Source organism: Coffea eugenioides, chromosome 1, assembly GCF_003713205.1.
Source record: "Coffea eugenioides isolate CCC68of chromosome 1, Ceug_1.0, whole genome shotgun sequence".
NCBI classification, from domain to species: domain Eukaryota; kingdom Viridiplantae; phylum Streptophyta; class Magnoliopsida; order Gentianales; family Rubiaceae; genus Coffea; species Coffea eugenioides.
In genome coordinates this window covers 9,737,692-9,761,086 of record NC_040035.1, presented here as the reverse complement: position 1 = coordinate 9,761,086, position 23,395 = coordinate 9,737,692, and the positions used below count along the sequence as shown (strand labels likewise).

The 23,395-nt window shown below is 38.2% G+C and overlaps 2 long non-coding RNA genes across 3 annotated transcripts; one reads left to right on the top strand and one right to left on the bottom strand.

The window, feature by feature from the left end:
- The first annotated feature begins 15,517 nt into the window (after positions 1–15,517).
- LOC113750535 lies at positions 15,518–16,871 on the top strand. 2 transcript variants are annotated; one of them, XR_003464656.1, is made up of 5 exons: positions 15,518–15,827; positions 15,967–15,979; positions 16,054–16,141; positions 16,602–16,718; positions 16,821–16,871. It is a non-coding gene; the product is annotated as an uncharacterized LOC113750535 (long non-coding RNA). The 2 variants fall into 2 exon arrangements; XR_003464657.1 differs by lacking the exon at positions 16,602–16,718.
- Positions 16,872–19,249: 2,378 nt separating this feature from the next.
- On the bottom strand, positions 19,250–22,843 carry LOC113748587. Its single transcript, XR_003464419.1, has 4 exons — positions 22,520–22,843; positions 21,919–21,980; positions 20,316–20,379; positions 19,250–19,509 (listed from the first exon to the last, which is right to left on the bottom strand). It is a non-coding gene; the product is annotated as an uncharacterized LOC113748587 (long non-coding RNA).
- Positions 22,844–23,395: the final 552 nt, after the last annotated feature.

Here is a 23,395-nt window from a genome sequence, read left to right as displayed (position 1 = left end):
AATTCACTCGGTTGTCTAAGTTTGCACCCGAACTGATCGTAACCGAACAAAGACGGATAAGGCGTTTTATACAGGACTAAATGTTGAGATTCAAAAGGATTTGGCGGTAGCTCAACTTAATATCTTTAGTGATGCTGTGGAGAAAGCCCAGTGGGTTGAAAGTGCGAGGCTACAAGTTAGAAATTTCCAAACCAAGAAAAGGGGCTTTTCTGGGAGCAGCTCAGAACAAGCGGATAATAGTACAACCCCTAAAGTTCGAAAGGGAAACGGGAAAGTACGGCTACCGGGGGTGACAGGTGGTGTTCCACAGGGGGAATCAGTCTCTGCTACTCGTGGCCCCTGTGAATATTGCGGAGGGCCAAATCATACGGAAGCAAAGTGCTGGAAGAAAGAAGGGAAATGCTTGCGCTGTGGAAGCGCCGAACATCGGATTGCTAACTGTCCAACTCGCCTGCGCGAGCGGAGAGGGACTCTGCCACCAATCAAGATCAATTCTCAGCAACCAGCCAAGATCAACCCTGGACAAATGAAAGGAGAAGGGACTGGGTCGAAGGCACCAGCTCGGGTATATTCTCTGGAGCCGCATCAGGTCCCTGACTCATCTGAGGACGTAGAAGGTACAATCCATTAGGTACCCTGGTTTAAAAAAAAAAAATTTTCGTTGATAAGAAATTTCGAGGGCGAAATTCTTTTAAGGGGGAGAGAGTATGAGAACCCGTAATTTGCAGTTTCTAGGTTTCGTATTTTTCATGGCTTGTTTTTTGCATTTTCGTGCTTAGGAAAAATTTCTAGATAACTTTAAGAAGCAGATATAAATTTTAGATGATTTTTCTAGTATCGAATAGGTTTTGAGAAATTAAGAGCGTATACCGGACGTGGGACCCACAAGTGCGAAAAGTTCGAAAAAATTTGGTCAACTAGGTTAAGTTTTGGATACTGGAATTAATTTACCGGGTGTTAAGAAATAATGAGAGGAGGTTAAGTGGATTGGTATAAGAGAGACAAAAGTTAGGCAAGCAATTAATGCAAGTGACATGTGTCACTTAGAGATTAAATCCTACTTTTGACTTACTATTCATGCTTTTACCATTTTACCAAAATAACTCAAAAATTTGACCCAAAATTCCCCACAAATATCAAGCTCATAGCCGGCCCTCATTAGAGAGAAAAGAAAAGAAAAGCTCTCCAAAAATTTGATCCAAACTTGCTCAATCTTCCACTCCTACCGTTTAATTTTGGTTTTGCTCCACAAAACTCCTCCACTTGGAGATTTTGAAGTGATTGGTGAAGTTGTTTGGAAAGCTAAGGTGACCAATTGCTCTCTCTCTCTTGTTCCTAAGGTGAGTTGTGAAGAACCACTCTCCTTCCTTAATTGATGCTTAAATCATGATTAGTGGTAGTATGAGATGCAAGTTTATGGATTACTTCTTGATTTGTGGTTGAAGTGATGAAATTTTATAATTTTTGGAGATTTTTCTGTTTTAATATAAGCATGATTGTGTGGCTATCTATGATGATTGAAAATGGTATATAATGATTCTAGAAGGTGGAAAAAGTGATTAATTGCAACCAATTTCTGGTTTGGAAGAAATTTCAGAAAATTAGGGTTCTTGTGGGAGCATTCTGTCCGAATTTTTAGCTCCTATTTAGAGGCCGAATTGGCCTTATATTAAAACATGAAAGTTGTAGGGAATGACATTTTAGAGGTTCCTACAAAATTTCAGATCAATCGGAGTAGTGTGGAATGAGAAAAGTCGAAATTACTATTGCTGTTCTGGTTTTACCCGAATGTAAGAATTGCGCCTGTAATTGGTTGTTGTGGTCAGGATTGCTTCCGAATTGGTTGTTGAGGTCTTCTGATGAAACGTAGCCCTGTTTCTTATCTTTCATTTGGTTTTGGAATTTCTGGATTTGGACTTGGAGAGCCTCAGTTATGATGTTTCCGCTAGAATGCGTTCTGTGAATCTATTTTTACGGTTTTGATGTAGTATCTTGCATTTTTGACCTGTTTGCACTCAAAACTGGGTTGAGTGACCTTCTGTGATGTTGTAGGACTGTCTTTTAGCTTCGAAATGGTGGGTCTTGTACCCTCATCCGATAATCGTAGTGCATTTGGTGCCATTACCGCAAAGTAAAGTCAAAAACTATTTTTTTAGGGCCAAAGCTAATTGCATGTCCGAATTTTCTGGTTTCCTCTAGTGTTTGTGTATGCTTATGGAACCCTATTGGGGTCATATTTGGCATTGGGTTATGACTCGTTATCGAGTCTCATTGTACTTGCTTGCATGTTTTAGGGCTTGCTTTCATTCCGGTCATTTCCTAACTAAATTTTGTACTTGTATGCCATTAAGCCTAGTGAACGGCTTTTGGGAATGAGATTATTTTTGTACAAGATGTTGGGACTGATTTGAGGAAATAATGAAGCCATGATGGCTGAAAATTAGGTAAACACAAGGGATATGCTGCCGAAATTTTACTTGAAGGCTAGTTGGATTTACTTGTGATTTGAGCGAAGGACTTTTGGGTTGTTTGAGCCTAGGTCTTCATGTTACCTTTTCGTTTCCAAGAAAATCATGTTTTCCACCCTTGCATTAGTATTTATTTGGCAAGGCGTACGACGTGTAGTCGAGCCTCACTTGTGCATTCCGTTTACTCGATTTTGGATATGAAACCTTCAATTGGTTTATTTTGATTATTTTAGGGTTTCTTGGCGATTAAGGCCAATCTGAAGTGAAAACTTTTGAAGTTGAGCCGGTGAGTGTACCACTCCCCTTATTTGTTGAGTAACTTGGGGTCTGTAAATGCAATCTGTAATATGCCCGAATGTACTATCTGTTCATTCTGTTTGAGACGAGGGTGTACTTTATCACACTCGTTCTCTTGTCTGTTTATATGCCAATTTACTATGCAAAATTTGAATCTGTTATTTGTATCTGTTCGGACGTCGTTTGGAGGCTGGTATCCAACGACCTTTCTGTGATCTCTGAGCTCAACCCCTGTGGCTAGTTACTCGAGTCAGGCCGGCAAGGGCCTGGTCGATTAGATAACGAACCACGGTAGTCTGTTTTGGGATCTTTGGGTATTGAGACCCTTGATTCCGGGTATACTCGAGTATTACCATTTCTGCTCTGATTGGATTTCGGGCCCGGTGGGGTATGTGAGGTGGAAGGAGTCGAAGGAAGTGGAGTCTACGGTATTGGTTACTTCTTTAACGTTGACGGAGTGTCAACTATTATTTCGATCAAGTTCCGGTGAAGCAAATGGGAATTTGGCTCCTGAGAGCCACCTATATCCTTCTGATTTGAATCATGGGTTCCTTTGCTTTACATCTGGCATGTGTACCTGATTTGCTAAACGTGAAATGCCATGATTTTATTGCTATCTGTTTGGTACCTCATTGAGCGCAAACTCACCCCTTTCTGTTCCTTTTTGTTTTCCTTACAGGAAAATAAACACTTTTGGACTGGATTTGATAAATGCTTGCCGAATTGAACTAGTTGGACATGTCTTTTGTGTAGCTCATTGATTGAAACCCTAAGTGTACTTTTGGGTCCGTTTCTCTTTTGGATTTGGCAAACCGTCCATGTATCCCCTTTTGAATCACTTTGGTATGCCCATTTGGGTTGTATATACTAAATTTTGAAATGCAAATATTTGCTTGACGTTTGTTTGGATTTTGACGTGTCTGTTACTATTCATGGCCGACTCCGACTTCATTTTTTTTATTTTGTGATTTTGACTTGTTTACACGCGTTTGTATGATCCGAAACGTATTAGATCGCTCTAAATTGACCCGTTAGTCCTGGCGAGAGCTGGGCAGGCGGTCCGCCGAACCCTTTGGTTCGCCTTAAGGTGAGGTGGGGCTGTCACAGGGGTAGCAGTCTTTAGGACAAGTTTTATTTAAGTCAGTGAAATCCACGCACATCCTTCAAACTCTTTCTTCCTTCTTGACTAGCACTGGGTTGGCCAGCCAGGTCGGGTAGTAGATCTCTTTCACGATTTTGGCTTCTAACAGCTTGCCTACCTCGCTTTTGACAACCTCATTTCGCTCTGGTGCGAAGTTCCTCTTTTTCTGCTTCACAGGTCGGACATTGGGATCCACGTGTAGCTTGTGAACTGCCAGCTCAGAGGGGATCCCTGGCATGTCATCCGCACTCCAGGTGAAAATCTCCGCGTATTCTTCTAAGAGAGATTCTAGCGAGTTTCGAGTCAGCTCGCTTAAGCAACCCGGACTGTGCGCTTCGGTCGTTCTAGGTGGACCGGCAGCTCGATCAATCCCTCATCCGTCTCCAATCTCTTCCTTTTCTCCTCGGGCTCCTAGCGCTCCAAACAAGTTGTTTGAGCAATCAACTTCTCTTTGCCCTTGAGAGTTGCGATATAGCATACCCTAACTACCTCCGGATCTCTGAGCACTTTTGCCACCCCCACGGGCGTGGGGAGCTTCATGCTGAGGTGCAAAGTCGAGCAGACAGCCCGGAGGGCGTTCAGGGTGGGCCGTCCCAAAATCATGTTGTACGATGAAGGTTCTTTTACCACCGCGAAATTCACGGGAACAGTTCGGCACTTTGGTGACGCCCCTACTATGATCATGAGGGTTATCATTCCCTCTGGCCTTACCGGGGGACCTACGAAGCCGATCAATGGAGTTCGGATAGGGACGAGCTGTTTGTCCTCCAGCTGCAGCTCTTTGAAGGTTTTGTAGTACAGCACGTCTATGGTACTTCCATTGTCGATGTACACATTTTTCTCCTTGTAGTTGCATGTGATGACCTCTATCACGATGGCCTCGTAGTTATTAGAGGCCAGGGGTACGGTATCTTCGGGTCCATAGATGATTTCCTCGTACATTTTCAGTCGTTTACTCGAGCTCTCTCCGCTGGGTGGAGGTTGGTTGTGCCGCCGAGCTGTGTGACTATCTCCTCCAACTGGTCCTCCTGCATTGGTATTGATCGCCCCAACTAGGTTCTGAATTTCCTGCTCGGGAGTTCGGCCACGGGGCCTCTGAGGTCAGTCCCGGGAGTAGCCCAGGCTCTCCTGCTTGTGCATCCCCTGCCTCTGGTCAGCTCGTTCATCACGTATGAACTGTTCGAGATGGCCACGTCTGATTAACTTTTCAATGTCTTTCTTGAGGTGGCGGCAATCCTCTGTATCATGTCCCACATCGCGATCATATGCACAGTACAAGCCCTGATCCCGTTTGCTTTTGTCCCCGGCCGCCGAGAGAGCCCTTCTTGTTCCATCACCGTGAGGACTTGAGCTCGGGGTGTTGTGAGGGGAGTCCAGGGCTTATCTCCTCCCAGAGGCCGACTCCAAGGCTGGCGGTCATAGGTATTCTTTCGCCCCTGATTGCGCTGCCCGTCTCCCTGATCGGCACCCATTCTGCGTTTGTCGTCCCTCTGCCTTTCCTGCGCGCTTTTCAGGCGATTGACCTCCTCAGTGTTGGCCTTCTCATGAGCTCGGTCCAACATCTCCCCCACCGACTTGGGGGGTCTTTCCACGAGTTCGGTGTATAACTTCTGCTTACGCATGCCGTTAATGAAAGCGGCCATGACCACCTTGTCGTCCCGGTCAAGGACCTGGAGGGATTCGTTGTTGAAACGTACCATGTACTCGCGTAGTGACTCCTCGGGCCTTTGCTGGATAGTCATCAGATGAGCAGTGCTTCTGGAGAAGATTCGCGACGAAACGAACTGTGCTGAGAACAGTCGCGCGAGTTGGGTGAAAGACCGAATCGACCTGGGGGAAAGTCCTTGGAACCACTGACGTGCCTTTCCCTCCAAGAACATTGGAAAGGTCTTGCATCTGACCGCATCCGCGGCTGTTTGAAGGTGCATTTGCGTCAGGAATGCGAACAGGTGGTCCTCCGGATCCGTGGTTGCATCGTAGGATTTCATGCTTAGTATTTTAAACTTCGCGGGCAGCGGGTAGTCCTCAATATCGGGCACAAAGGGGGAAGCAATGTACCTGTCCTCCTCGGGGTCCAATAGTAGGTCCAACTCGTCCTGTACCTGGTGTTGCTCCTTCCGAGGGGAGAGATCTCCCCTTGAGAACCTTCGGAAAGGCTCTGGGTGCTCAGTCCGGGAGTTCTTGAGGGAGGGCTCCATGACCTCGATCTGTTCACGTGTGAGCTCCCTGCGAGCCAGCTTCGGCCGGGGCTTAGGGCTCCCTGTTCGAGATTCTGACAGCCCAAGTCCTTCCACTCCTTGGACCTTAGGCTCCTGGTCATGATGACCTCCCGTCTGCCCCTTGAGGTAGTTCATGATTGCCTCGAAGGTGGGTAGATTTTCTGCCACCGTTTGAACCAGCTGTTCAGGCGGGATTCGTGAGAGCCCCGTCCCCTCGTCCCCCGGAGTCGGACCCCGATGAGGGTTTTGGGGGCCACTTCGTTCGGTCCTCTTGGATCCGTCAGCGTTCCTCTAAGACCTAGTCCTTGGCATGATTCACAAGAGAAGAATTATATGTTTTCCCACAGACGGCGCCAATTGATGTGACAGCCAAAAACACTGTCCGAACTGAGCTGCCACGAGCCGGGCTGACTGGGTGCAGCTGAGCTGAGAGGAGGAACCGAGGAGGCAGTCCTACAAAGGATGAACAACGGCGGGACTGAAGTCTCCGGAATAGCTCCGGCGGTCAAGTCAGCAGAGCTTAGGAGTAAAGTAACAGTATAGAACACTGTAGATAGCGTACCTTGTGTTGTCGCGTGGTATCATATTTATAGGCTTGCGGATAGTAGTAGTTTCCATATAGAAGTCAGAGTCCCCTTAAGGTTCGGAGTTGTTCTAGGGTTTCATATGATTGTCCCTAAGAGTCCGGAGGCGGCGGCCCACGAGGCCCGCTTCATGGAGAGGCGGCGGCCACAGCCGAGTTGGCCCTCTCCATTTCCCGAGCTGATGTATCCGAGCTGTCGAATATCTATTGCCGAGCTTGGGCACCCAGCTGACACGCTTCACGCGCGGATTAGCCCCACTACACACAACAACCCTTTTGAACCATGCAATCAGTATAACATATGCAAACGCTCGAAACAAGTGATGAATACTGAACAAATCAGTGCAAAGTTGTAGCAATAGCAATTAAATCAAAGAACTCACCCAGAATCTATAAAGGAAGTCACTATAGAAAACAGTATTAAAGCCCAAAAAAAAAAGAAAAGAAGAAAAAAAAAACAACGTACTTACTAGCCTCTTCACGAGTCTCTTCTCCTCTCCCATTTTTGACCACCCCTTAGTAGCTTTGACTCTGTACAAGAATAATAGAGGGAGAGAAGAGAATAAGAGCAGAGGAGAGAGGCGAAACATGTGTGATTTTGTATTCTAGTGTGGGCTTTGTATTGTGTTGTTTGGGGGAATAATAGTAAGAGTGGCAATTAAGAAGAACGAATTATTATGCTAGTAACCCCAAAAAAATAAAATTCATGGTAAGAGAAAGCGACAGGACGGATTAGGAAAATGACAGATCGTGATCTTAATATATTTTGCATTACTATGTTGTTGCCTTTGTAGGATGCTAAGTGCAGCGTTATGGCAATTTTGGTACTAGTATCACATTTGTGGTCAATAGTAAGGTGATTTGCCACTTTTACCCTTTAAAAATTGGACATTGCATGTGGATTCAGTAAGTTCCGACTAAAATTTGTTTGGAAAAGTGAAAAGGCACTAAAGGTGATTATTTTTTGTTTGTTAGGGATTAAAACTGATCATCTTTGTTCTGATGGACTAAATTTTCATATCTACGATATGTGAAGAACGATTGGTACAGTTCTCCCTAAAATATTTTTATTAATATGCTCAATAATTTTCGTATTCACATAAAATGTAAGTTAATTACCCTAATTTGATTGAAATCAAATTTTCATTAAAGCAGTTGTGGAATCATAGTAAATTTTGACTAAATTACCCTTAATCATTTTTGTTGACACTTATAGATTATTTTTTTTTGAAGGACTTATAGATTATGTTTGACTACACTCTTTAAATAATGATTATTTTTCTATGTAACAAATATCACATATTGAAATTTTTTAATAAATTTTTTAGCATTTTATTTTTAATCATCTCTTGAGGTTTTGAACTACTAAAAAATTTTCATAATGCACATTAAAGAATATGGCTATTATTGACAATTAACCAACTGTCTGTGAAAGAATAAGAGTGGTTTAAATTTGAAAGTTGAGATATTTAAAGTTAACATTGTCTCTCATTAATATGGAAACGCAAATAGAGGTAGTAATGATTTCATAAGAGGATGAGAAAAATTATCATTATCCTTTTGGAAAACATTGAAAGATTTGCAATGTTAACGAGAAATAATTCAAGAATTTATTGAAAGTCTTATTTTGTACTTTATGATTATGAACAACACTAGGTGAATTATTTTACATTAAACGACTTATGTCAAGGTATCTATTATAGAAAATGAAGCCTTTACAAATACACCGTGGAGTGTTTTACTCATAGAAGATAATTCATTTTCCAAAACATATTTTGTCACAATTTAGAAATCACTTATTTTAAATTAATAACTATTGAATATAATTTTTATGCTGATTATTCAATAGTCCTTTTAAAATAACAAATTTATGTTTCTAGATTTTCAAATCACATTTGAAATTGAACAAAACTCCACTTGCCTTGTATAATAACATTGACATCAAGTGTGCTATTCGAAAAAACTTATTAAATATTGCTAAAATAAAGGCCCAATGGCTTTGGATTTTACTAGCTACACTGCATGTCTAAATTACATTACCGAAAGTAGACTGGTCAAGACCATTATGGATGGCAATAAGATTTTTTTTTCTCTACTAGCGATTATAATATCAGATATTGTGAATTTTCTTTTGACATTCTATTACACATTAGCTTGAGTAATAATTCACTATTTTTTGGCAATTAGTTTATAACGAGTTATTCGTTATCCTGAAAAATTATTTCTTTCCTCCAAAGCAAGCCATTGCCTTGCACAAAATCTTGGACTTTCTGAAGAAACAAGAGATGCTGTTTCAGAGGCCTGTGTTGCTATTCCACAGTTAGAGCGTGAACTTGCGGTAGCTAAAGCTACAGGTATTTGCTAGCCATTCCATTACATAGTATGTTTAACAGCAACATTCTATTTTCTGCCAATAAATTAGTGAGGAGATACTGCCGATGCAGAAAAAACATGTTCTTCCTCCAAAAAACACTCTTGTCCTTCCAAAGTGTTTGAACTTTCTGAGGAAACAAGTGATGCTGTTCCAGAGACTTGTGCTTCCATAAGCAACAAGAAGGCAAGAAAATAGAAATGCTTGATTCCTGGTCTTCGACCACCGCAGAAGCATTTCGTTCTTATTTTGGGAATCTCTTTTGGCACTCTATTTGATAATGTGTAACCTTGTTTAACTCTGTACTGCTACAAAGAACTCTGTTCCACGTTATTTCCCAGACTTATTATTGTTGCAAGGAACTCTGTTTAATGGTCTATAGTTGATCTTTTTGCGCTTGTAGGAATTTGCCTAATTTTGGAAGCTCATTTATGGTATCACAATGCAACGCTTTGCAACAAAAAATGACCATTACGCTGCTGCTAGAGTTAATGTTATCCAGCACTTTAGAGTATCAGAGTTAATGTTTTTGATACTGCAGCTGAATAATAGTGACGCTTTAAAACAAGGTACAGCCACCATTAGCTAGCCAATGAAGCTATTCATATTCAGCAACATTATTTGTCTCTGTCTATGGCTACTTGCAATCAAATGCAGCCAAATTGATGAGTTTGTACATCTATGCAGGATCTGTATCCACCTGTATACCATTTTGTCCATGATAAATATTCTGCTTGTTTTCACCCCTTCAGTCCAATAACTATTCAGCTTCTTAAATGAGGACCGCAAATATTTAGAAATGTCCTTGGTTTATTGCACAGCAGAGCCCCTTCAGTCCAATAACTATTCAACTTCTTAAAACGAGGCCTACAAATATTCAGTCCAATAACTATTCAGCTGACCATTAAATTCATCCGAAGCATCCTTGTTTCTTTCCTTCAAAGTAAGAATACCTTGATAGATAAAGCCATTTACATAATTAATGATGCTCTACTCTTGGAATTTCCAGCTGTGTACTGTATAGTTCTGGCAATTTGTTCTTGCAGTAACTATGCCTGAGATATCCCCAGTAGAGTTACAGGTCTAGCACCATAAAGCTGGACACATCCACTGCTGTTTTAGCAATAGCTCTGTACTACACCTCTGAAACTTTACTCCTTAGTACTTTCATGCAGCTACCACATTTACTCCCATCTTGCTATGCTACGATTACGGCCAGAAAACTTCTCCAACATATAAGGGCTTATAAACATGTCAACAACTGCTCTTTCCATAGCTCTTATTGTTGATCACCTCTTAGCATTTTGTTTTACTGTTTCTTCCTCTTCTGCTTTCTGACTTACCAATGGCCAGACCAAAAAATCCCGTCAAGAAATGGCTAGCCATTCCGCAAGGCAGCAAGAATAGGTTCTTTCTATGTACTTGCAGTAAAACATGTCAACAACTGCTCTTTCCATAGCTCTTACTGTTGAGCACCTCTTAGCATTTTGTTTTACTGTTTCTTCCTCTTCTGCTTTCCGACTTACCAATGACCAGACCAAAAAATCCCGTCAAGAAATGGCTAGCCATTCCTCAAGGCAGCAAGAATAGGTTCTTTCTATGTACTTGCAGTAAAACAAAGATCCATGCGGCTTATCCACAAATACTAAAACCCAAAGGAGAACCATCTTTATATTCTTTTCACTCCATTACCCAATGGCTACAGAACGTAATCAGCCTTTCTCCTGAAACTTTTATAGACACAGGTATACTTATATCTTGCCTTTTCTATGTGTATTGCTACTAAGTATCTTTTGTATCTCACACTATAGCCTTGTCCATAGATACACCCATCACTCGTTTTGAAAGCATACCAGTAGTGCAACCGTGGTGTTTTGTTCTTTTCTGTTCAAATAGAACCAAACAAGTTAGTAAATCAAAAATATTTTTTCGATTGCTTGTTCCTCGCATAATAAAATTTTCTCTGTGGGGCTTTTCCTCTATAGGAAATCTCAGCTACTCTATTTGATTCAATTGGATTCCAAGATGACATAACAATTAAATTATATAATGGCATTCACTCCTGGAACATAAGAATCAAGGATAGATGTTTTGAGGAATGTTGGGAATTGTACTGTAACGGTAATTTGATTCGTGAGAATGACATGGTCTTCTTGAGAATCAAGGGTAATTTATCCTATGATTCCATGGCTTTCTGTACTTCAGAGTCCTGTGATGGACGCTTCTTTTTCCTATGTTCCCAAGCATTACACCCAATGTTGAAGGTTGTGATTTCTTGTTCAGACAGTAGCCTAACTTATGTACTATCACCTCCTTCATAAATCAATTCCTAAAGCACGATTGCGCATCCTTTGTTTCTTTCTATCAGTTTTATACACATTGTTCTAAGTACAGCTTGGTAAGTACTTTCCTCTATACAATTTGTTATGGGCTTCATTCTTTCGTGACCTAACTAACAATGGATGCTCTTTGGTGAATAGGTCCTTCCGCAATATGCTAACCATCGACTACATGAAGACACGACACCAACAGTAATTCTTACATGCGGCTATAAAACCTATTACATTGGTATGAAACTTTCGACAAGATTTGGGCCATTATCTCCGTCGAACATGCTCTTCACCCTGGCGACATATTGCTTTTTATTTCACAATCACCCGTCTCTTTTGCTGTTATCGTATTCAAGAGAAAAGGCACTAAAAAACTGTATCCATGGCATTTTAATTTCACTATTCATCTAAATTAGTCATACTAACATATTAAGAACTGAGATAATCTCTAACAAGAAGTTGTAGTGGATAAGTACTAGAACTAGGCTCTATATCACTTTCGATTATGTATCTTGTTGCTCTGTTCAGTTCAGTGCTTTCCTTATATGAAACTTTTTCGACTATGTATCTTGCTCTGTTCGGCGCCGAAATACATAAATGTCCTCAGTTATATCCTCCCCCCAGTATTTTCCCTTGGCATCATATGCTTGTCTGGGTATTTTCTGTTTCCATGCTACTGCGCACCGTGTGGTTTAGTATAACAAGGCCTAGAAATTTTGTTGAGGGGGATAAATTGATACACCATAATGCACTTGAGTTGTTGCTAAAATGCATGTGGTCGGAATTATTGGGCAAATCATCAAAATATAAGTGTTCGAAGGTGGTTTACCACGGATGTAAATAGAATGTTGATACGTTATTTTATCGTAGAGCTTTTTTTTTTCCCTTTACCCCCTTTCTTTGCGGTTGTTGTTGACAATGAAAGGCACCAATAGAAAGGTATTTCAATTTATAAACTTATATTAGCAGGTTAATTTTGAGCTCATGGGCAAAAAGAAGGGAAAATTGAGGAAGAAATGGTTGACTATAACAAGTCAATAATATTCATATAGTTCAGTCTACATTAATTCCAAGATGTCATCATTTTCTTTAATCTTCTTCTCTCTTCTTTTCAACTTTTGGTTTTTCCATCTATTGGCTTTTTGCTTCGGCGATGGGCATGGTAAATAAGACCAGGCTTTTGATTAAATATCTCTACAAAAAGTCTCACCAAATGCAATCTAAATGGGTCTTATATGGGGCTGAAATCAGAATACTAATACCACATCTAGATTCTATTAGTTTCATGGCCCCTCCATCTCCAATTGGAGAAGTAAAAGTAATTTTTTTGGTTGGGTCTCGCTTAGCCCAAAATGCATATTCTTTAACGTGTTTGGATACAGTTAAACATCTTGTTTTAAATGTGTATAAACCTATATTAAAGAGAGTTAAATTCCACTTACCTCATATAAGATTCAATATAATTATTAAAATCTCTTATCCAATTTCTATAATTCCCTCTCCCCCCTCTCCACAACTAGGATAGCCACAATTCAGATTAAATTGAGAGTGGACCAGCGATTTATTCAATCGGAATCAGAACCACAACCATGACTAAAAATTCAAAGTCCAGGTTCATTAAAAATATGAATCAGAATCGGAAATGGTAGTATGTAACCAATTCAAACCCTCAAAAAAAAAAATATTTGCTATTTAAATTTATTTGGCTAGTTTAGAGTTCAATATCAATAGTCAGCGCCTGATACTAACAGACTCAATCCTATCCGAGCAAGCCATTGTTCCATTTCATTAGTAAGTCTAGATCCCTTAGCTAACCCAAATCAGAGATCATTACAATCTAATCAATAATGAGGTATTCTTTATAAAATTTGCATTATTTTTCTTTTTTCTTACACTTGATAATGCAATAAAGTTCTCAATTTTTGCTACATTCATTGTCATATTTTTTAAAATCTATTTTATAATAATAAGTGTTTAAGTATAACTAAAAAAATCAAAATTGTAACCCAAAAGAATTGGAACTGCAACTGGAGTAAAATTAGAACCGAAACCGAAGGTTCATGAATCATGATCACAACTGTAACGGTTTCTAGAAGGGCAGGTTCTGGTTCCACTTTTCGAAAGAATTGGAACCATCAATCTTTAAATCGGAACTGGCAGTTTTGGAATCGTGGGGGTGGCAATGGGGCAGGGGTGGGGCGGGGGACATCTCCCCCAACCCCTGCCCCGTTGCATTTTAATTCCTCCCGCGCCCGCCCCGTCCCCCACCCCCGGCTTCCCCTTCCCAGCCCCGCTTCCCCCTACGGGTGCCCCCATAGGGTTAAAAAAATTTTATTATATAATTTCATGATAATGAAATTTGAGCAAATAATCAAGTGCTAAAATATCAACACATCTCCAAATTATTATTTATTGTAACTTCACAATTGAAACTCATAAAAATAATTAAACAAAGGCTATTTGAATACAATCTAATATGATTAAACAAATATAACTAAAATAATCAAGTTTTCACTTTTAATATAAAATACAATCACTAAATTATTATTGTGTTTTTTTTAGAAAAAAGTGTTATTAACATATATAGTAAATGTGTGAATGCAATTGCCCCAATTGAACCCAATTGCTGATGTGGCGCTCTCCCATTGGTTGATTGGTGGTAGTCCTCCAATTGATTCCAATTTGATGAGTTGTCGTCCTCTGATTCGTTGATTGGTGGTAGTCCTCCCAATTGCACATGAAAATGGTGATGTGGCGAGTTTTGATTGGATGGGAGGTGGTAGTTTTCTAATTGCATGCAGGATTGTGCTAAAATTTAGCCTTTTCTTCCCTTTCCCAACAATAAATTGTGTTAACAAAAAATTGGTATCCCAATTATTCACAATTATCAATGTTTTTTTTGGTTGCCAAATAAATCATAATTATTAATTATTATTTTTTATTTATTGTAATAATTGCTTATGTTATGCTCTAATTGTATTAATTATTATTATGTTATCTTTTTTGTAATTGCTTTTGTTATGCTCCAATTGTGAAAAATTTACTCTTTATTTGATTTTTTTCCAACGACAACCTAGCTAATCTCATTGAAAAAAATTGGTGCTCTTTATTTTTGTTTTTTTGGAATGAGAGGGGAAGACATTCAACTATTATTATCAAATTTCCACGATAATCTTTATTTAGTATTAATTCTATGTAAACAATCAACAATGTGGTGCCCTTCCATTAGTGTCATTTATTATTTGGTCACGCCACACACCATGTTTAATTATAGATTCCCCACTATTATTTGTTATAATTATTTATATATTTACTTTTTATTTGGGTTCCATTTTTCGGTTACCCAATAAATCACATTTAATTACCAAAATTTTACAATTCATTGTTAATAACTAATTAATAGTGTTATTTTTTTACCTAACAAATCACATTTAATTAATAACTTTTTTGCAATTATTAACAAAAATTTTGGCTTCTTTTTTGTGTTTGCCCCAAAAAACACATTTAATTACAATTTTTTTTTCAAATTTTATAAAAAATGTTCTCTTTTATTTTGGGTTGCCCAACAAATCAAGTTTAATTATCAATTTTTTGAAATTAATTTTTAATTAATTAAGTAATAATTTCGCAATTTTATTGCCTGACAAATCACATTTAATTATCAGCCTTTTATAATTATTAATATTGTTTTGGTTACCCAACAAATCGCATTTAATTATCAATTATGTGTAGTTATTAGCCAAAATTTAGCCTCTTTTTTTTGGTTGCCAATCAAATCACATTTGGTTGTCCTTTTTAACAATTAATTGATAATTAATTAATTAATATTGTTACTTTTTTGTTGCCTAACAAATCACAATTAATTACCAAATTGTTGCAATTAGTTGTTAGTTAATTAATCACCTTGCTCCACCTTGAGAAAAACGCTTCCCTTTAGTCTCTTTCTTTTCCCCCCCCCAATACCGATGTGGGATAGAAACCCACAGGCTTCCCTTTAGTCTCATTGTCCCATTTTTTTTTTTCACTTTTCTGAATAAACATGTGGTGGGTAGACTTCCTCTCTCTGTAACAGCTTTTTCTGGTGGGATTTGACGGGGGGTTGGGCTCAATGCATCAAAAGTCTCATCTTTCCCTCTTTGTTCATCGACCGTCACTCTCTAAACCTCTTAGAACAACTCTCTCTCTTCTTCTTCATCTTCCCGCCTCTCTCTGAGAACAACAACGAGCAAGATGGTTTTCTTCATCTTCCCGCCTCTCTCATCTTCTTAGAGAGGCTCTTTGTTTTAAAGTTCTTCCCTCCCTGCCAAAACTTATTTAGCCCTTTATTTTTTTAAATTTTTTATTTGTCTAATATACATAAATTTCTGATCTTGCAGGTGAAATATTACAAATTTCCTCCAACACTTTTATTAGATTTTGTAAGTTTTTGTTGATCCCTTATTAAAAACAGGTTCTATATGGTTAAATGTGCTTTGCTGCATCCTTCATTTTCTATTACTGACTTATTCTTGTTTTTCTTGCCATATGCATATCTCGATTTTTCCCATGGCTATGAAGCATCAAAACACATGTAAGAAATTTGAGAAATTTTTTCCCTAATGCCTTCTAATGTTATGGGTCGAAATAATAGAACTATGTCTGCAGTTTGTCTTGCCTATGCCTTATTCACATATCTTGCTCCAAGAAGATTGTCACCCTGCTTCATTGCTATTCTATAAATGGTTATATGTAGGTAAATCGCTACTCTATTTAAGATTGGAGAGGTCTTCTATTTAAGATTTTTTCCCATGAGTGCAAATGTGTAATCTTTGTCATGGTGCAGGGTTTTTACCATAATATTTTGATTGGTTTATTTGTTTAGACAAAAGAAAAAGTGTGAGGTTGAATATTATATAGGTGCAGTCTTCCGATGAGTTTTTCCCTTCAACCTTCTGTTTTATCAAAATACCAGATTTTGAACAAATGTCATGAATCAGAAATGTCTATGCTCAATTATAGACTGATATGTGAAAGTCGGCTCTAATAATTTGAAATTCACTCCTTTAATTCATTAGTGAACAGTTTGATAATAGTAGCCTTCCTACCGTTTATCATGCAACTTATTTTAGACGGGTTTTCCTTCTGGGTTTATATTGTGTATGGCATTTTTAGCAATTAAAGGATTATTATATGACTAATTAAGATGTTAACAGGTTAGACAAAATAAGTTAGAGCGAGACTAATTGGCAGTGGAGTGAGAGGAGTCTTAACATGGGAAAGAACAAGTATAGAAGACATGTTAAAGATTTGTCAATTGACAGAGCAACTTTGTATGAACTTCAACTAGATGCTGCCTAAGGTATATGTAATTTGGTGATAAAACACTGCATTCTGCTGAATTATTTTGGTGGTTCTTGATTCTCATTTTGCAGAATTTAACTAGTGAACTCTACCACAAATCCTTGGAAGATGCTGCTAAGATATAATTGCTCATTATCTTTCATTTGCTAATCACTGGATAACATTTTGTTCCATGTGTGTTTCTTGTATTAGGAACAAAAAGAGGTTTACTTGAAATATCACACCTAGATAATCAGTTATTACAAAAATGCCTGGTCTGTGTGTCTATCTGTTTTTTGCATATGATGTTTTGACTTGGACAAAAGATTGAAATGTTTAGTCCAGATTATTATAGACCAATGGTGAAGTATGTATATGTGTGTGTATAAAAGACTATTACATGTGGTGAGTTTATTCCTAGCATGTGTTTAGAGACCATTAACAGGTATAAGATTAGGAAATTATGGCTGCATATTTGCTCAATCCAGCAGTTTTGCTAGAGAAGTTTTGCTCAGTTATACTTGGCTTAGTGTCTTTAGATCTCGACATATTACTGTTGCTTGGGAAAATATTTTTGCTTTAGGAATCAGGGTTTTTTTATTGCCTTGAAGACTGCAAGGTGTAAAAAACATTTACTCATGTTGATATATTCACCAAGATTTATTATGGCTATAGCACAACGTATGGTAGCACAGGCGTGATGTGGATATGATTTGCTTCAAACAAGCAAATTTTTGTTTGGGAAAAAATCATATGATTTGCTTTAGTATTTCTATTTAACATGTATTTGCATTATATATGTTGACTTTTTTTTTGAGATTTTAATATTTTAGGTTCCAATCTTGGTCCTTTATGTTTTGCATTGCTGGTTAAGCAGAACCACCCAAAAGAAAGAAGAGGTTTGGCTGGTTGAAATTCATCATATGTGGAATTTGATAGTTTTCTTTGATGAAAAAATCTGGATTTGTTTTTTCTTTTCCTTTTTCCGGTTTTTTTAGTTGGCTTTTTCTTTAATTTTGGTTTCTTAATCAATTTGGATGTGAAACTTTGGAAATGCATTCAGATGTTTAGTGCTTAATGCCTATTTATGGTTTGGCAAACACAAGTTCTTTGCTTCCTGCTAATCCTCAGGCTTTTGTTGCTATTGTTTTGTTTCGTATTGTAGTTTCACACACCCTATGCTAGATTTGGTGGTCTAACATATTAATTATAATTATCTTTTATGCTCTAATATGTTCCAAATGTTTATTACAAGATATTAAGATATGCAACAAAGGATTGGAGAAATTCTTTTCTCAAAGTGCACATTATTTAGACTCTCTGTTTTTTCCCCTGGAAAAAAGTTAATCTAATTTGATTTTGTCTTTTCTTTTTCCTAATTAATTTGATTTTTTCTGCATTTGTTTGTTCTATATTATTTCTAGATAAAGGAACAAGGAAAAAGGAGGCTACTTTTCTCCATTCAACCATGAATGTGTGTTTTAATGTTTTTGTGTTCTCTTCATTCCCCCCTCTTCCTCCTTAGTAGTTTATTGTAATTTTTTTCTCGCTTTGCCCTATTTATTGGTCTTGAAAAAAGTGGAGGATGATTGTTTGGGAAGGTTATCCTATTTCCTCTAGATTTAAAGTTAGTAGATTACCTATTTCGTTTTTATTTTTTATGTTTTTCTCTCTCTCGTATTTTTTGCATCATATTGAAGCATTCCTTGAAACTGCAAAATGGATTGTAGGAATTAAAAGATTAACCTCCAAGTGAAACTTCATATATAGGGGAATATCTAACTTTTTTGCTAGCAATACAAAATAAAAAACAATTGGTTGTGACCAGATTATCTTTGCATTTTATCCCTTGGTAAGTGTTTAGTTGTAAAACAAGACATTGTACTGATGTTGGAATCTTATTGATTTTGTGTAAGTATGACTAAATATAATGTATATTGATGATATCTTGGCGATGAATACTCTTTCTTAGCTCTTTTTGATGAATCTCCTCACTACAAGAAAATTGCGTTTCTGTGACAGGCAAAAGTCGTCACTAAAAATTCAGAAGTCGTCACAAAAAAAGTCAGTGACGACTTTTACTGCTGTCATAGAGCTGTCACTAGTTCTATGTCACAAAAGGGGGTCCATGTGACGACTGTTGAAAGTCGTCACAAACGATTTCGCTTTTGTGATGACTCTTGTCGTCACTCATTGTTGTACATTGTGTGACGACTTTTATTGTCACTAAGCTGGCTAAATTCTTGTCATAGTCAACCCTTGGAGTTGTCACATTATGCTTCCGTTCAGTGACGACTTTTGTTGTCATTGTTTTCCATCCATAAAAAGTGACGACTTTCTGGTGTCACTAGTGAAACTTGTTGGCAGTGACAACTTTTTTATTGTCATTTATTTTTTTGTAAAAAGCAATAATCTGATGTTAATTACGCAACATAGCTGCCAACAATCACAAAACGTTCATTGAGTAGCAAGGAGAAAAAAAAAGCCAACATACGAAAAGAAAGCCAACATTCATTTCCAATAGAAGATCAACCCAAATACATATATATATAAATGTTGCCTCAAATGAGTCATAAACCATGCACCATCCAAAATAAGCCATTCAGTTACAATACTAGTGATTTCCCATCCACAATAGAGAGTAGTAAAGTTCTATACAAAAATATGAGCACGATTCTCATCTAGAACAAAACATGAGCACGATAGGCCTTGTAGTCTTCAATTCAAAAACCATCTTCACAGCAATGACTGGCTTCTTCTTCTTGGGAATCGTGTTAGAACCTACACGTTACCAAAATTGAAGCAATGATCACTGGTGTTAAAACTGGAACTACACTTCTAGATAGGCACCATATTATAAAAACTAATGTCACTCTAATTTGAAATTATAGCAATCTAAGTAAATTGCTTAACACAAAAATAAAGTGAAATTATAGCAAATAAGACATTGAATGTATATTCTATGAAATATAGAATAACAATACAAACACAATAAATATCTGCATGTTCACAAATATATATGCAATAACAATAACAATAACAACAATAAAATCCTAAAATCATTGAGAGCCTAGATGATCGTGAACCACACAGTATATCAAGAAAAAAAAAACACACACACAATCACAGGTGCCTCTTTTTCCTTAGCACAAAAAAGAAATTCTGATACAGAAAAATTTAGATGAGTTCGACAAAGAAAAAAGTGGAATACATCCCAACGTTCAAACACATTTGCTTTAAAAACACTAAAGTTTTGGTTGCAACATCCAGCACCTCAATGGCTGTAATTAAACATGAACAAGATTTCAAGCACCTAAATCAGCCCCAAGCAACTCAATTGCATTAAACAGGAATCAGATTTGGTGGAACCAGATTTCAAGTGCCATCAAGCAACTAAATTGACATCAAGCAACCCAATTGTATTAAAAATGAATCTCTATTTTGTAGAACCAGAATTCAAGTGCCTCAATTGTAATAACTATGAAGAGCAAACAATTTATTTATACCACAAAAGAAATTAGACATCCAGGCAAATGATGAAATACATTCCTAAGCACAATATGCCAAAGTAAAGACCATATTCATACCTCTTGAACCAGCAATAAACAAAGCAGACTGAACAAAGAAAATCATGTACCCAGGATACAATCCCTGCGACACAACAGATACATTTAATTATGTAATGAGGTGATATTCAGATTATTTATTATCTAAAAAAAGGGGGAAAATGAAAGGTCATATGGCTAGTGGACATGTTGCGTCTCAAGGGAAGGGAGAAGTATTATCACCAAAATTGGGGTAACAAAGATGCATTTGCTTTCAGATGGCAATAATACAAAGGATAATGCAATTAGGAAGAAAATGACCTGGGGACTATTATCAAAGAATATAAGCATCAAACACAGGTCATCATAACAGCCCGAGATCAGAGCATCAAAGATATAAAGGAATGTGGAAACACATAGTAAATACAAATATAAATTGAAAACATGCCTTCTTCTCTTTATTGCATTTGACAAAGTTTCCATGATGTTAAACATGGTGATAATCAGGAAGCCAAGAACACAACCAAGACTTTATCCTATTCAATCTCACCCTTGTACATCAGCCCTTTACTTCTATTCTACCCTTTTTTGGTCATGCTCTTCCATAAGCAGCAAGACCACATATTAATTAAATTACTAACATTCCACTGTGGTTTTAGTCCATCTTTTCCTCCAGCCTGCAATTGTCGTCCTATAACTCTTTCCAACATTGCAACTTTTGATTATATGGAAACATCCGGATTTCCATATCAATTTGTTAAGTTATCTTCCAAAGATAACAACTATATTCTTTTCTTATATCACAATAAAATCAGTAAATAGGACCAAATGGATGGCACCAAAATGTGCTCCATGCAGCTCAAGAAACAGCAACATATTGCATCGACCAATATTCCTGATTCAGGAAAGCCAAGTATATAGCCAAATCATAGAAGATGGCCAACACAAGCAATCAAGTTTTATTTGCCAGTACCCTACAGAATCATGTTGTTGAAATTGTTAGCATGCACAGGTTATCAAAACTAATTAGACCATGCAAGAAAAATAAGCTGTCCTTGTTCGATTCAGCTTTTCTGAAGCTGATTAGAAAAGGTGATCATCCAAAAGGTGAACTCCAAAAATTTGGAATTACGTTTCACTTTTAAAATTTCTCCAACCTAAAAAGCTGTTTTCAAAACTAACTAGAAGACTGCTCCTCATAAATAGCCTTTCTGCATAAAATCGATTTTGTTACTCAGATGCTTTTAGCTTAAAAGAAACTATAATTAGCTGATTTTAAGAAACCAAGAAGAGAGAACCTGTATTTAGCTAATTAATATATATTTTACAATAAGGACCCATGCACCTGTTAGGAACATAAATGTTTAACTTCCATGAATACAACTACTACCAATTCCGATAGTGATATATGATCAGAAATATAATACTAAACTAATGAAACCATGTCTTCTCAAAAGAAAGGAAATGAAAGAAAAAAACTATAGCTCCCATTTTGTAGGGCAGAGCATGTCATACCCTTCGGGGAAAAAAAAAAGAAAAGAAAACAATCAAGATGACGGGATAAGCTCAGGTTCCTATTACCATGTAGTATACGCTTTGCTTTACTGTAAAAAAAGAAGAAGATGGAAGGATCCTATTCCCTTACGCATTGTCACGGATATAAAAGGTAGCAGCCTCATGATTTTCCAGGTGTTCAGTATCAACCTGCTGGAATATTTCCGGCATTAAAAAAAAAAAAGAAATTCGTCAAAACCATGTCCTTTTTCTACTGTTTTGTAACTAAATAAAGTCCAGTTGCCTACTTTGAATCTTTGCTTTATTCAAAGTGTTTTTTCGTATGATAAAATTGTGAGTTGAGTAAACTTGACCTATCGTTTTCTGGAATAAAATCGCTTTTTTGGTTGCTGGAGTCTTTTCGAGTCAATAATATGGATAGGGAAATGCAGCAATGAGCATTGAACGAATGCCCTGTTACGGCCTGCTGTTAGACCACTTGGGCATTTCAACAAACAGTAAACGAACATGAAAAATTCCAGCAATTCTTTGCTCAAATGAAGCCACGGTTGGCCCCAAAATCATCAGAAGTACAAGGGATTTCAAATTCAATCATGATATAAACATGCGCATGCTAAAATTTGAACAATCAACGGGACAATTGCAATAAACGAAGCCATGGCAGACATGCTTAGAGGACTTGGGAAGGAACTGAAATTCAAAGAAAAAGGGGCGACTTATAGTGCTCTTACTTGAGCGGTGGCGACGGCGATTATGACGAAGCTGAAGACGGTGAGTTGGAATTGGAAGATGACTAGGTCTGACTTCCTCCGAGAGCCTTCATCTAGTGTTACAGAGAACGGCAGCAGCCCAGGAGGTTGTGCGCGGTGTTGGCGATGGCAGACAGCAGCAGAGCGGACGCGGACTGGTGGTGACCTTGTTCTTCCTCCTCTGTCCGTTGCCGCGTCTTTCTCTCCTGATCTTCCTGTCAGCCGCCACTCTTCCTTCACTCTGTTTTTTTTCTTTTCACGCTCAAGGCCTCCCTTCCAAGAACCCTAGCTGCTTCACTGCTCTTCTGTTTCTCTTTTTCTCCTCTAAAACCTAGCCGCCCTTTCTCAGGCTTCCCCCTCAGCTTTTCTTGCTCACTTGTGCGCCGCCCTTTTTTTCTCCTCTATTTTGTTCTTTTTTTCTTGTTTTGTTCTTTTCCCTCTGTTTTGTTCTACTGCCAAAGCCCTCCTCTATTTTCCTTCACCTGAGCTGGTGCTAAAGAGCTCGACGCGGTTGCGGGTCAATAGAGGGGAGAAAGGGCTATCGTCAGTGGTGAAGGAAATGCTGAAGAATAAAATTATGGTGCTGGATAGCTCGGACTTCAGCGGCTGATGGTGGTGGATTGCGGCGGACTTCAGCGGCTAACGGTGGCGAGCGGCATTTCGAATCTACGGGAAGGAAGGGTTAGTTCACCATAGGAAGGAAAGACTGAGAATGAAATTTGTCTAAGTGTTGGAAGAGAGAAGCGGCGAGACTTTTGTTTGTGTGTGAACAACCAAAACGACGTCGTTTTGTAGAGATTTCAGCCACCCGCCTCGCGCCTCTTTCAGATTTCAGACTGGCGCTCTTTTTTTTTTGGC